Source organism: Bison bison, unplaced genomic scaffold (genome assembly GCF_000754665.1).
Source record: "Bison bison bison isolate TAMUID 2011002044 unplaced genomic scaffold, Bison_UMD1.0 scf7180017864289, whole genome shotgun sequence".
Classification (NCBI taxonomy): Eukaryota; Metazoa; Chordata; class Mammalia; order Artiodactyla; family Bovidae; genus Bison; species Bison bison.
In genome coordinates, this window is record NW_011494861.1 from 20,524,802 (window position 1) to 20,536,521 (window position 11,720).

Below are 11,720 nucleotides of genomic sequence, written 5' to 3' on the forward strand. Positions count from 1 at the left end.
TCTCCCTCACCTTCCTGCTGATAGTTGTTCCTTCTCCCTACCCCACGGACACAGGCATTGAGCTCAGTCACTTTTCCTGGAGTTCCACACACAAAAAATGCTCACTCACATAATGTAGCCAATTTGTGGAAATGGAGAAGGTCTACATCACAGAGATGCTAATTACATCCAAAGAAATATTAAACTGTCCATTCTTAAGTTTTTCCATAGCCATTTCCACCATCCCGGGTTTGGTCTCCTTCCATAATTCTTTGTTCCTCTGTCTCCAACCTTGACTGACTCTGTCTGCCCTTAACACCACACCACTCACCTCCCCCATCAAATCCTATCACAGAGAGCCCCTCACCCAGGCCTGCAATGTTCAGTACATATTCTGTCTATCGATGGCTATTTCAACTCCAAAGGGCCTTTGGGAGGAACACTGACTACTCTTTACGCCTGATTAATCAATGACATTAATCACTGCCCATTGATTAATCTTATGAAAGTGTAGCCATCATCATTCCTCAAACTATCAGAATTCCTTTGAATATTCACACACTACTAACACAGGTAATAAATAAAAAATTTATTGCAAACAATAAGATACCACTACACATCAATCTGAATGGCCAAAATCCAGCACGATGACAGCCCCGAATGCTTGAAGGGTGTGGAGCAATGGGAACTCTCATTCATTGCTGGTGGAAGTATAAAATGGTTCAGCCACTTCAGAAAGCAGTTTGACACTTTCTTACAAAACTAAACATAGTTTTACCACATGATCCAGCAACTGTACTCCTTGGTATTTACCCAAGTGAACTGAAGCTAAACAAAAACCTGCACATGAAAATTTATAGCAGTCTTACTCATAATTGCCAAAACTCAGAGGCAACCAGGATGTCCTTTGTAGGTAAATGGATAAATAAGTCATGGTACACCCAGATGATGGAATATCATTCAGCACTAAAAGAAAGATAATGAACTATCAAGGTGTGAAAAGACACGGTGGTGGTTTAGGCTCTAAGTCGTGTCTGACTCTTATGACCCCATGGATTGCAGCCCGCCAGGCTTCTCTGTCCGTGGGATTCTCCAGGCAAGATTGCTGGAGTGGGTTGCCATTTCCTTCTCCGGGAGATCTTCCCAACTCAGGAATCGTACCTGGGTCCCCTGCATTGTAGGCAGATTCTTTACCAACTGAGCTACGAGGCTTAAATGCATGTTACTAAGTGAAAGAAGCCCAACTGTAAAGGCTACATACTGTATGATTTCAACTATATGACATTCAGGAAAAGGCAAAATTATAGAGGCAGTGAAAGGGTCAGTGGTTGCCAAGGGCCGGCACGGGGGGAGAGATGAATAGACAGAGCACAGAGGTTTTTTAAGGCAGCAAAGCTACTCTGTGTGGTGACACAATGGTGATGCAGAGCCTTATACATTTGTCCAAACCCATGGAGCACAATCCACCAAGAGTGAACCCTAATGTAAACCATGGGCTTTGGGTGATGATGCTGTGTCAGGGCCGGTTCACTGATTACAGTACCTCTACCTGCTGCTCCGGAGGGGGATGTGGACTGTGTGGGAGACTGCATCTGCTTGGGGTACAAGGGGTAAAGGGGAATTCTCTACTTCCCACAGTTTTGCTGTGGACCTGAAACTGTTATGAAATTAAATTCTTTTTTTTTAAATTCATTAATTTAGGACTTCCTTGGAGGTCCATTGGTTAGGAATCCGCCTGCCAACGCAGGGGACATAGGTTCTATCCCTCATCTGGGAGGATTCCACATCCCTCAGGGCAACTAAGTGCTTGCACCACAACTGCTGAAGCCCGTGTGCCCTAGAGCCCATGCTCTGCAACCAGGGAAGCCCCACAATGAGAAGCCCAAGCACTGGCGCTAGAGAGCAGCCCCCACCTGCCTAAACTAGAGGAAGCCTGCACAGCAATGAAGACCCAGGGCAGCCGAAGGTAAAATAAATACATAAAAATTCATTAATTTAGCACATTGGATTTTCACAAACATTTAACACTGATTGCACACTTAAAGTGATACCTCCAGACATTTAATTAAATTCACAAATTTAACATAGCAAATGCTCTTTAAAGCTCTCAATGTATTAAATACACAAAATATTACAATCCCAAAGCTGTTTAATACCCTTACATCAAAACCTGTTATAAAATTACTAATATTGTGGATTTCACTTTGTTTCTTCTCCTGAATTCTGCACCTTCCTGGGGTGCCAGTTTTGACACTTTCCTAGGATTTTGGTGATTTTTACCAAGTACTATTTTTAGCTTTCTAAGGATTTTAACAATTTTACCAGACCACAAGAAAAAGAAAAAGCACCACCTCAAACTGCTGGAGTTGCAAAATCTGGGTGGTTAAACAATTCATTCTAAGTCAGGATGTCAGGCTAGAGGTTGCAAAGGAGATGAAATCAGGTCAGGAAGCTTCCTTTTCATAACTGTTCTTTGTTTCTTCAGTAAGACTTTTTAAGTCCACACCTTTTGGGAAGGTTTTCTGTTTGACGGCATTGAATTTTCCCCCTCAGATAAATTCTCATCTTGCTTGCCCAGCATTGACCTAACCCATTGTCCTGTCATCATGATGAATTGACCTGATCTGTTAGCATTATTAAAAATGCACATCTTCTTGCTGGTGTTGTGTTATAATTTATAAAGACCATCTCCAAGTTTCATTCCCTAAGGGAGCAGGCACTGGGTCTGTAGTGTCGGCTCCTCTCTAGGACCCCATGGAACATGGGGTAACCACCTTCACTCAGTTGTCTGTATCACCCCAAAGTGGGGAAACTGCAGCCTGGACAGTGCCTACTTTTTCTTATACAAGTTGGCTAACTCAGTGTTCCCAGCATTTATTCTTTCCTGCTTTCACAGATAGAAACAAAATATATCTATCCTTGGTAAACAGATATATAATTAATAGAAGAAGGAAAAGACCTGTTTACATGAAATGCTCCACTTACTAAAGTCAATACAAAACAACATATGCCATTACAGTCACTGCCCTTTTGTTCTCAAACCACTACTCCACATGCTTAGAGAGTTTTGAGAATTATCTTGAACCCATTCTTTCTCTGGCTTGACTTGTTCTAATTAATGTCCTAATGACCAAAGCTTGGCCCAGAAGCCCCTTTGTTTGGCTCCTTTGTCCTTACAGCACGCCCTTGACATTCTTGAAAGCATTCTTGATTTCTGGCAACAACAAGACGTTCCAGACCCATCCTAATTTTTTTCCAGCCTTGATACCTGGAATCAACTGCGTCTGTGGAATCCTCATTCCTGTGAGTGATATCAGAGCTCACAACCTGCGAGCTTGCGGTGCATGTGAGCACCGGGGGGGATGAGGGACGGGGGCAAGAGTGCCACCCTCATGGTAACAAACAGAAAAATATTTATTTTTAAGGTAATGTGTTTATATTACTTTTTCTGACTTAACACAACACATCAGTGACCACTGAGCCTTTTTCTGCAGCTCTCAGCTATTCTCCCCACCCCTTCCTGCAAGAGAAAGGGAGGTGGACGGAGATTTACTTCCCCACTGATGCAACCGATGACCCTGCCTCCCTCACCCTTAGGAGGATGCTGCCCTGCACTGACTTGGTTTTCAACTATTTTCTCCATTGTGCATTCCAAGGGAGTGGGGTGGGGCGCAAGACTGACTGTGTTTTGGATGAATTCCCCTTGTTTTGAGAATGGACAGGATAGAGATAGGAAGATCACTGAAGAGTCCATTGTGGCAGATCAGAAAGAGAGCCTTGAACCAAGGGAGCCGCAGGAGAAGCAGGGAGGAGGACAGGGAGTTGGGGGTTATTTGGTGTCTGGATAATAGAAGAGAAAAGGGTACAACCCATGTGTCTGGTTCTAGCCTCTGAGAGTACGGTGGTATCAGTCACTGAGATAGAGAGAGAGACTGAACACCAGAGGTCTGGGGCGAGTTTGACTTTGACCTATTGAGTCCGAGATGTTTCCATTAAGATGGAAACCTCCAACAGTCAGTTTCAGCTGGACATGTGGGTCAGAATTTCTAACATGAACCACAAGCAGAGAAAGCCTCCCAAGCTAAAAGCAGGTGGTTTGGGGCTGTCTGTTGGCAAAGAATGTTCTCTGGGGGCCATCCACAGCTTGGGCTGTTTTCTTGGGAAGACTTGGAAACTTGTCTGTTTTTCTAATTTTCGTTTTGTCTGAGTCCTTGCCAGGAATCCCTGATGTTTTTACTTAACACCAGAGTTCCAAAACCAAAATAAGCAAACACCCCAAGAGGCTGGGACCCAGAGAAGGGGCCAGCCACCTCTCCCCATTGCTAATCCTAGAGAAAAGGTAAGGGTGATGGAGAACTGGAACCAAGGTGACAGAGGCTTCTGGAGCAAACCCTGGCCATTCCAGAAGCTGATCTTCCCATGTTTGCCTAGTAGGTTCTGGAGTCTCTAGAGGAACCACAGAAGTGAGGAATAGAGGGGGCTTTGCAGAGAAAGACCTTCTCCCATTGTCTAAGCATCCATTGTGGTAGTGCTTGGAGCATGATGTGGACTGAGCATCACCTGACCCGAAGAGTCCGCCTTGGCTGAGACAAGACACTACAGCTTCTTTCCTGACTCTCTGCAGGACTGTGCTCATCTGAGAATGTTGTTTGATTTGAGATGGCACTAGGCAGCCTGTTCTCACTCAGGCTCTGGGCACAGCAACTTGAATCTCAGCTGTTGGCCTAATCGAGTGTTAGGTTATATTTTCCCCTCTCCTGATTATAGGAAATTGCCACATGTAATCAACACTCTCACCCTCATCACTGTTCTCTACTCTGAGCCAGAGAAAGTCAGACCTGGAGAAGGATCACTCCCCAGGCTAACAGCTAGTCCAGGGGCCCTGTCTCCAGCCTCATTCTCCCCTTTCCCCAACACAAACCCAATCGAGTGAGTTCTGTCTCCTCACTGGCCCCCTACTCACTCCACACATTCCCTTCTCATGCCCATCTTCCTGCCTGAGTTTCCACCATCTCCTTGAGCAAGTTAACTTTCCCCCTTTCTTTACACCAACTGGGGTCTCACCCACCCTTTGGAGCTGAACTTGGCCCCATTGCATCCAGCCCACTCTGATGGGGACCTCATCACTTCTTCAGACCAAAGTAGAGTACAGTCCAGACCCCTCCTTCCTACAGCTTCTTACACAGTTGGAGGTACAACATCAACTTTAAAAATGACAACTATGGGAATTCCCTGGTGGTCCAGCGGTTAGGATTCAGGCCTTTACTGCCAGGGACCCAGGTTCAATTCCTCATTAGAGAACTAAGATCCCACAAGCCATGCAGTGCAGCCAAAAGAAATAGATAAATAAAATAAAATGACTACTACAGTTGGGAGGAGTAAGAAATTTCTCTTGGGTGTTTAGAGGAAAACCCCAAGTACACTTAGCCCTTTGCTTTTTTTTTTTTAAGAAAGCTTTTTTAAAAATATTATTTTTTAAAATGTATTTTTCTGTGCCAGGTCTTAGTTGCAGCCTGCAGGATCTTTCGTTGCAGCATGTGGTGTCTAGCTCCCCAACCTTTTCACAAACATAGGCAAGGGAGAGGGCCTAGTTTTCAGAGCCAGAGACAGTGCAGAAATCTCAAGATGCCTGAGACCTAGGGAAGATGGCTTCCCTGGTGGCTCATTTGGTAAAGAATTCACCTGCAATGCTGGAGACTAGGGTTTGATCCCCGGGTCGAGAAGATCTCATGGAGAAGGAAATGGCAACCCACTCCAGTATTCTTGTCTGGGAAATCCCATGGACAGAGGAGCCTGGTAGGCTACAGTCTACGGGGCCGCAAAGAGCCGATATGATTTAGTGACTAAACTGCCACCACTGTGACCTAATTGCCTATATGATGGTGATTGGGAAGCCAGCTTTGTGAGCTGGGCTGGTGCAGACAAAACTGAGACAGAAGTTGACCTTCCTCCAGTTTCTCTGCCCCCCATTCCACCCACCCCTTCATATCCTGCTGCCACACAACAATGCTGGCCTCTGTGCCCTTCCGAAAGAAATGTATGGACAATGATGTCCATCATACGATTATTTATAAAAATGAACATTAATCTTCAACTACTGGGGAACAATTTAACCATGCCTCAAAAATGTGATAGAAGACTCTACAGATGTTAGAATGGATCAGCATGAAGATGAGAGTATGGAAAGACGTCTGTAGGCTACTTCTAAGCAAAATAAGCAGAACACAAAATTGTAAACTCTGTGATTAGAACTAAGTAAAAAAAAAAATGTGTATTTCTCTGGCTGAAGGTTAAAAAGATCCATGGACGAACGGTGTAAAAGGAGTAAGTAGGATTGTGCCTTGGACTGTTGTCTCTTTAAATTCCTTCAGTGTTACTGTAATGTGTTAATAATAAAAATGTCATATAAAGTTAAAGTGCCAGTCCACTGGCCCGTTCCAAGTAAGTTCATGACAGGCTGATCCTGGCCTGTGTTTACCTTCCCCTGGTTACGAATTTGTATCAGAAAGAAGTCTCTTGGGAAGGAGAGGAGCCTCCTGAATTGAAGACAAGACACTGGGAGGTGAGGTCTTGGATGGGACAGAATGCAGCAAGGTCTCTGCTGCCCTAGCACCTGGTATGTCTCCTCACAGGGCTGGAGAATTTCAGGGCTCTGCTGGCCATAGAGACCACTGCACTTTTCTGGGCTCCTCCCATGGGCAGGGTACCCTGGGGTCAAGAACCTCCATAGCCACCATGGAGGCTACAGACAGACCAGGCTAAATCCAGGCTATGTTTCAGGCTACAAAGGCAGGAAGAGAGTCCCTGCAGTCCCAGAAGCTGAGGAGGATTTTGACAGATGAAGAAGAGCTCAGATTTGGCTGAACTGAAATAGATGAGGCCCGTGCCGGGAGGCAGGTGCTCCAGGAGAGAAAGCACGGAGTCTGCAGACTGAGTTTAAATCCCAGCGCCATCATTCACTACCCAGGTGATCTAGAGCAAGCTATTAACCTCCCCAATCCTTAGTTTTCTTGTCTGTAAAATGAGCATTAATGATCCGTACAGGATTAATTCTCCTAAGTATTAAGAGAGACCAAAGAACACGAAAGTACAGTGCCTGCTCATGGGAGGCACTCAATAATATTCATTTCCCATATACACCGCTGCTGCTGCTGCTGCTGCTGCTAAATCGCTTCAGTCGTGTCCGACTCTGTGCGACCCCATAGATGGCAGCCCACCAGGCTCCCCTGTCCCTGGGATTCTCCAGGCAAGAACACTGGAGCGGGTTGCCATTTCCTTCTCCAATGCATGAAAGTGAAAAGTGAAAATGAAGTCGCTCAGTCGTGTCCGACTCTGTATACACTACCACATGTGAAATAGATAGCCAATGGGAATTTGCTGTATGACTCAGGGAACTCAAATCTGGTGCTCTGTGACAGCCTAGAGGGGTGGGATAGGGTAGGAGGGATTCAAAAGGGAGGAGAATATGTATACCTATGACTGATTCATGTTGATGTTTGGCAGAAACTAACACAATATTATAAAGCAATTATCCTTCAATTAAAAATAAACAAATTTTTAAAAATAATATTGGTCTCCAACTTCTGTTATTGGTACAGCTGGAGGGGAACCCAGGGCAGTCTGTCTCCAAACCCATGATGCTCCCACAGAACCACTTGATGAGAAGGACAGAAAGAGTCTGTGAATCGGGGCAAAAGGCATAGAAATGCCAGGAGGTTTCCCGAAGAGTGCAAGGTGAGAGCAGCCCTGATAATAACCCCTCTGGGTAGGGTTCTTTCTTCTAGATTTTTACCCCACACTTGTTTGTGTTTTATCACCACCCTCTGTGTCAGTCTGAGCATCACAAAATCTGTTTGCACTGAGTTGGGCGCTCTCTCCAAAGCATTTTGCCCTCAGGTCTGCCAGAGTTCAGGGAGAGGAGTGGTGGCCCCACACAAGCTCTCTGATCAAAGTCGAGGGTGATCTTGCAATGTTTTGACCAGCTGTGCCAACCCAGTGCCTAAACTGTGAAATGAATGCCAGAGGGAGTCTCCATGAGTGCCAGCTGCCCTGTGTAATAGGAAGGGCGTTGGATTAGGACTCGGGACCCTGGAGCAGGGTTCATAGCCTGGGCCCACCCCTACTGTCTATTACATGTCCTCAGGCAGGTACTTTGCCCTTTCTGATTCTGATGAGCTAAATGAGGGCTTTGGGCTTCATCAGAGGTTCTCAGTCCCCTGCACATTACTACCACCTGGAGACCTATCAAACCCAACCAGGCCAGGGACTTCCCTGGCGGCCCAGTGGTTAAGGCTTCCCACTTCCACCGTGCCTCCCTGGCTCAGATGGTAAAGAATCCGCCTGCCAAAGCAGGAGGCCCAGTTTTGATCCCTGGGTCAGGAAGAGCCTCTGGAGGAGGAAATGGCAACCCACTCCAGTATTCTAGTCTGGAAAATCCTATGGACAGAAGAGCCTGGTGGATTACAGTCCACAGGGTCGCAAAGAGTTGGATACAACCGAGCAAGTAACACACACACTTCCACTGCAGGGGCACAGGTTCCATCCCAGGTTGGGGAACTAGGATCCCACGTGCAGCACAGCACAGCTGAAATAAATAAAGACTCTTATTCGTTAAAAATTTAAGACATTTAAAACAAAAACAAACAACACCCAACCAAGGCATAGGACTCCCAGGCCCCCGGAGAGAGTCTAATTTCATTGGTCTGGGGCAGTCTGGGGCGTGGAGATGTTTTTTAAAGTTCCCTAGCCTTTTTTTCAAACTTGGCCACACCTGAGAGTCCCCTGAGGCATTATTTGTTTGTTTGTTTGTTCTTTATTGACAGAGTTGATTTACAATATTGTGATAGTTTCAGGTATACAGCAGAGTGATTCAGTGTTTTTGCAGATTAGATTCCATTATAGATTATTATAATGAGTATAATTAATTCCCTGTGCTATACCTTATATCCTGTTGCTTATCTATTTTAAATATGGTTTCTTTAAATAGGGTTTCTGCAAACTATTATATAGTTTGTATCTGTTAATCCCATCCCGCTGCTCTTCCCTCTCCTTTTTGGTAAAACCACAAGTTTTGTTTCCTATGTCTCTGAGTCCGTTTCTGTTTTGGATATACATATGTTTTATTTTTTTTAATTCCACATACAACTGATATTATCATGTAGTATTTGTCTTTCTCTTTTTCTTTGACTAATTTCACTAGGCATGATGCTCTCTCGGTCCATCCACATTTCTGGGGCATTTTAAGTACTGACTCCTGGGTCCCACCTCCAGCCATTCTGCCATGAGATGAAGCCAGGCATCGCAGTTTTCGAAGCTCCCTCGGGGGATTCGAATACGCAGCAAAACACATCTCACCTGGTGGCCTCCCCGCAGGAGGCTGGCATCACACTGGCTGGTGATGCTTTCTGGGCTTTGTCGGATTTTCATTCCTCAGGAAACAGAACCAGGAGTGACCAGCGAGGCCCAGCCCAGTGGCAGAGCTGAGATCTCTGTGACCGGCAGAGGGTCCCTGGCTGAGAGAGGGTACCGGTTGCCTTCTGCCTGCCTGCCCCAGGCAAGGTGAGTGCTGGCTGGACACAGGCGTCCTGGGGCTGTGTGTTTGTGGCCACCATCCCTCCAGCAGCGATTGCAGAAACTCAGGAGAAGGGCATGAGTACCACACGCAACTGATGCTGGAGACTTGGGTCTCCAAACGGGTCATGGTTTGAATACTGGGGGGTCCCAGGTGAGTCCCCTACTCTTTCCACTCGTTCATTTTTTCATACACATTTTTGGCCATTTACCAAGCACTCTGCTGGGCCCAGCGAAAACAGGTGAATTGGTGTAAGTGATCGGCAGGCAGGAAGGGCAGGGAAGGAGAAAATTCAGGCAGAGGCCAGGGACTGTAAGTGGTCAGATAAGGACGGCTCGAGGGAGGGAAAGGCAGGGGCCCAATCAAGCCTCGGGCACCATGCTGAGGAGCTCAGGCTTTATCCTGGTGAGTCCCGCTTTCCAGGCACAGGAGCCTCACACCAAGTAGTGTCAGGGTCACAGGACAAGCCGTGCTACCCTCTCTGCCTCCAGCTGCTCTCACGAGATGCCTGCTTCAAGGAAACTAATGCTGGGAGTCCCTGGGTCTGTCTCCAGGCCTACCAAGACAGCCCTGAAGTGCCTGTCCCACCCAAGAGTGTCTCTCTCCCAGCCCTTGTGAAGGCATCCTCTGTCTAGCACTCCCCAAAGCCCAAGAACGGTCCCCTGGGCACCTGCGGGTGGCTGCCAAGGCTTCTCCAAGAAGACCTCGCCACGTGGGCCTCAGCTGCGTGCAGGCCTCTCCTCCCAGGCTGAGAGAGCACTTGGGGAAATCACAGCATCCCTTGTGTCTGTTGACCTTCCTCCTGGGATTCCCTAGAAGTACTCAAAGCCCACCTCCCCTGCAGACAGCCACTCCAAGCCCTGCCTCTACCCTTCCCTCCCTCAGGATGAGCTCTCCCCTGAGGGGGATCCACAGCCCGTGCTAGCAGTGGGCTAGCAGACCACCCGGCACTCTGAATCCTGGGACCGCCCTACCCCACCCCATGCACTGCTGGTCACTGGGAGCACTCAAGACAGGAAGGTAAGCCAGAGAGACTTGTGTTTTCCTTTGTAAAAAAAAAATATATATATATATATATATATGTATGGGAAATTGAAGATGCTGTTACAATGTTATAAATTACAAGTTGCAATTTTTTTTAAGTGAAAAAAAGATTTCAGCAAGTGAGATAAGGTGGTATCAGCACCACAGCAACCACCTTCAGCTGTTAGCACTTTGCAGCTTGAAAGTGACTTTGCTGGCCTTTTATCACAAGATTCACAACCAGCCTATGAGACAGGAGTCAAGATTTTCCCCATTTCACAGGTGAGTAAATGGAGGCTCAGAGAGGTCGGGTGATTTGCCCAGGGCTGCACAGCTAGGACAAAGAATGGGAATCTAAACATTTTGGCTCCAACATACTGGCTATATCAAGCTGCTGACAGCCTTTTTAAAACTATGAAGTGTTACACAAATGTCAGGCATTAATAATTATTATCACTTCCACCGTGTGGAGCTTGGCTTGAAGCCCCTGTGCAGCCCACACTTCAGCTCTGCTGCGCTGCGCACGCTCCTCTTTCCACTCGCCTGTCCCCAGCTGGCCTTTGATGAAAACGCGCCATCAGGAGTGGGTAGAGCTATCTTGAGATTCTCCTGGCCAAGGCTCCAGGCTCCCAACAAAATGTGAATCCCCGTCTGGTTTTACATAAGTCTTGTACTGTCTGGCTTTGTACTGTCCTGACTCCGAGTGTGTCCAGAAACACCGAGGTCTCGCAGGGTGCCTCCACTGTTCCAAAGGCAATACTCATGGAGTGGGACACACGGAATGGATGAGGGCAGCCTGTCTGATGCGGCGTGAGGCTCGGAGGTGACCGCCCCTGGAGGATGCTCCCATAGGCATCTCTATGGCTCAGAGCCATTCCAGCTTCTCAGCACAGAGCTTTAATGCTTCCCGCATGGTTAGCTTTTGCTGGAGCCTGAATTCCCTCTTCTAAAGTGTTGGGAGAGATGCAGCAATGTAGAAGACAGGGAGTAGCAAGTGGGGGAAGGTTCTGGGGATTGGGAAAGTCAAATACTCCCTCAGAAACATTTCAGTGTATAAAGGCTGAGAAACATATGGATTGAATTTTCCCAAAGAATACACAAAGAATTTAAAAATTAAAGGGCTAGGGTGGAGGTTGGATTTTTTTTT